The sequence below is a fragment of the Prosopis cineraria genome, unplaced genomic scaffold (assembly GCF_029017545.1).
Source record: "Prosopis cineraria cultivar Desert tree isolate PC_DT_omini unplaced genomic scaffold, ASM2901754v1 PC259, whole genome shotgun sequence".
In the NCBI taxonomy this organism is placed as follows: Eukaryota; Viridiplantae; Streptophyta; class Magnoliopsida; order Fabales; family Fabaceae; genus Prosopis; species Prosopis cineraria.
Window position 1 is genome coordinate 54971 of NW_026555586.1, and position 3583 is coordinate 58553.

The following is a 3583-nucleotide window of genomic DNA, read 5'->3' on the forward strand; positions in this document are numbered from 1 at the left end:
TAATTATTATTAAAAAAAACAGCTGCTTTTTTAAGTCAAACACTAAATATAGACATATCTACTAGCAAGGATTTAATTTTAATTTGTTATATTATAAGAAACTAACTCATTTTGCTAGACTTCAACTCAATTAATAAAAAATGGTAGCTTCAACTTAATTCCACCAATAACTTTGGGTTAATGGAAGCGACGAAGAGTCTTATTTGTAATATTTAATTTGTCTGTTTGTATAAAGAACAAAATGCCAAAATTTATTGTACAACATTTCAAAAGAATGAAAATTGGTTTAAAGCTCAGGTTAGCTTAGAGTTGGTAATTCAGGCCAGCCCAACCCCGCCTAAAAAAAAATTACCAAATTTAACTATATAAACTTTTTAAAAAGGTAAGATACTTCAAACCTATCCAAATAACCAGCTTGAATTACCAACTCCACGTTAGCTTACTATTTTCATGTCTTGGAAGAAAAACTTTTGCATCCTCGATCATTGTCGACCTCTTTATCAAGAGGCCGTAAATGATGAGAAAAGATAGACTTAGCCCTTGTTTTTGTTGTAATATTTTGACTTATTAATGATAATGATATCCGGCTTTACATTTTTGTTGAAAAAAAAAAGGGAAGAAAATTGAATCAAATAATTTATAAACTAATATATGACCATTTTTGTACTTTATTGGGGAAAAAAAAAAACTGTATAGTGCCAAGTAATTTCAATAAAGGCACAAGACAAACGAAAATAAAAAAGCAAGAAAAAGTTGAAAACTACTACTAAGGGATTGCAACGTTATAACTTATTCTTCGTCGCCAAGATATATTTTTTTTTTTTAAACAAAGATATTCTAGTATTCAACGGAATGATAAACCATGAAAAGATCATCCATATCTAATCAGGAACAAGCCTTTCATCAACCACCACCAATTAGAACAAAACATAAGGGTTGATCAAAAATACAAAAGCAAAATCAAGTTCATGGCTTTTTCTAGCCAAGCAGTCAGCAGTACAATTTAAATGCCTATACATGAAACTAAGAGAGCATTACATTTACAGAACAAGAACTCACGAGCTTTTAGAATAACATCCTGGAAAGAGTGGTCAAACAATTGGTCCCTGGAAATGATGTTGATAGCAAGAGCACAACCAATAAAGACCTCAACCTCAACATTCCTGTAACCAAGGTCCCAGCAAAGATCTAATCCATAATCATGCCACAAATTTCAGTTATAGCAGTAGGGTAATTAGGCAGCTTGTTGCAGTAGCCCCTAATCCAGTTACCTGCTTTGTCTCTAATTACTTCACCACGAGCTGTATCATTACTATCAAGAACTGAGCCATCAGTATCAAAACTCACAAACCCTCAGGGGGTTTCCATCTATCTATTAGGATCCATGTTGAAAACCGACTGCAATAAGTTGTCTGATAAAGCTTATCTATATCCGTACCATATTTGATCTTAAGCTGAAAATCAGGCATAAAAATTATAGTTCTTGGAATTAGGATTATTAAGTCCTCACAGCAATGAAGTCTTAATGGCATACGACATACATTGCATTACAATATCTCAACTCCATAAGATTGAGCTAAACAATAGGAAAGAATTGATATCTACCCAACCCAAGTGCATTTACTGTGCACCTGCTCTTTTGTGGTTGAACACAAATAATGACCATTTGACTATATATCCAAACCATAAACTAGTCACGCTCTACCGTACAAGAGGAAACCGTGTACCCTTGGATAAAAGTTTTTCAATTTGTTCATTTCACCAACTGCAGAGAGCCATTCAGTTAGAATTTCCAAGGTCACATAGTCAGGTCTGCAAGCATGTTCAACCATGCTATCCATAAGTTCAAATGCTTTATGTAACATTTTCTTATCACGAATCCCTTTCAAAATAGCATTATATGTAGTTGTATTAGGTCTAATCCCCTTCACTTTCATGTCATCCATAAAATTAAGAGCACTTTCTACATCATTAACCTGCACAGAGAATCAATTAAAATGTTGTATATAACAGTGTTGGGAGGAACCTTCAGTGTAGAATTCATTTCCCTGAACATTTTCATGGCTTCATCAACATTTCCATGTAAACAATAAGCATGTATAATTGCCCATAAGTGACCACAGAAGGCACAAGACCTCCTTTCTCATCTTTCTTAATAACTCACAAGTAGTTTTCAAAATCTCCAATCTTGCCAAGGAAGGATATTAGAGTATTATAAGTGAGAATATCAGGCTTAACTCCAGCTTGTTCCATTTCCTGTAGCATTTCATGTACTTTTTCCAACTTCTTCTTCTTGCAATATCCACTTATCAACACATTATAGCAACACAAGTCAAGACCAATCCGGCCTCTTTCAACTTTGACACAACAAGACTAGCATCATCCATCCTCCCAGCAAGACTCAAACCAGATATCAAACTGTAGAAGACGATCACATCTGGAGAGCATCCAGAACTCAACATCATGTCAAAATATTGCATGGCTTTATCAATGTTGTTCACGTTACAAAAGGCAGAGATTAGAGAGAGTATAGGTCACAGAATTCCCTTTTACGCCTTTCCTTTGCATCTCATTGAAAACTCAACAGCACTGCCAACCCTCCCATGTTTGCACAAACCATTAATTAGTGTATTGAGGGTGATCACATTTGGTACCACTCCTTCCTTGTTCATCTGATCAAATAGCTCATGTGCTTTATCAAGGTTGCTAGCTTTGCAGAAACCATCGATCAAGCAGTTATACGTAACAGTATTTGGCCTACATTCATTTTTCATCTGTTCCAACAAGGTCAAGCTCTCATCATGCCTCCCAACTTTACAAAGTCCATCAATCAAAGTATTAAATATGACCTCATCAGGTTCAAACATTCATCCCATTACTCCCTCCTTTTCCTCTCATTTCTTCTAACACCTTCAATGCATCATCAATCCTCCGAGACTTGCATAAATGATTAATAAGAATCCCAAAGGTTATAACATTGGGTTGTATCTCCATTTCTTTCATCTTGGCTAAGAGATCATTCATCCTCTTCACGTCTCTATCCCTTCCCAAACCTGTCAAGAGGGCATTGCATGAAGCAGCAGCTTCAACTGCACCACCTAATTTCATTACATCATGAAAAGATCCCAAGCAAAACCGAGTCTTTTTTTCCCACATAGGTTGGCGATCAGGAGTGTGAGTTTGATGGTGTTAGGGAAAACACCATGTTTACTTAGCTTTCTTACCAACCAACCTATCCTCTTCAGCAATGCTACCTACAGGGCTTCCCCTCTTCAATAATTCACCAAAAACAATATCACCAGTGACTTTGTTTGGAGGAAACACAGTATTTGGTTTACACATTTCATCAAGCACTTGGAATGCACTTTCAGTATGCCCCACTCTAAACAATGTACTGATCAATGTATTGACAACACAGGTTCTCTTTGCGCAGATTGGTCAAGATTATTGAAAACTAGAAGCAACTCGTCCACCATTTAGAGCCGCTCCAAGGCACTGAATCAGAAGAGTAGCCGATCTGAAAGTAAGCGGGATGCTCCACTGCTTGACTTTCTCATAAATCTCCAAAAGCTTACATTCTGAA

General features: G+C 36.1%; 1 pseudogene; it reads right to left on the minus strand.

Annotated features, from left to right (window-relative positions):
- Positions 1-1035: 1035 nt before the first annotated feature.
- LOC129296112 (pentatricopeptide repeat-containing protein At5g28460-like) lies at positions 1036-3423 on the minus strand (annotated as a pseudogene).
- Between the last annotated feature and the right edge of the window lie 160 nt (positions 3424-3583).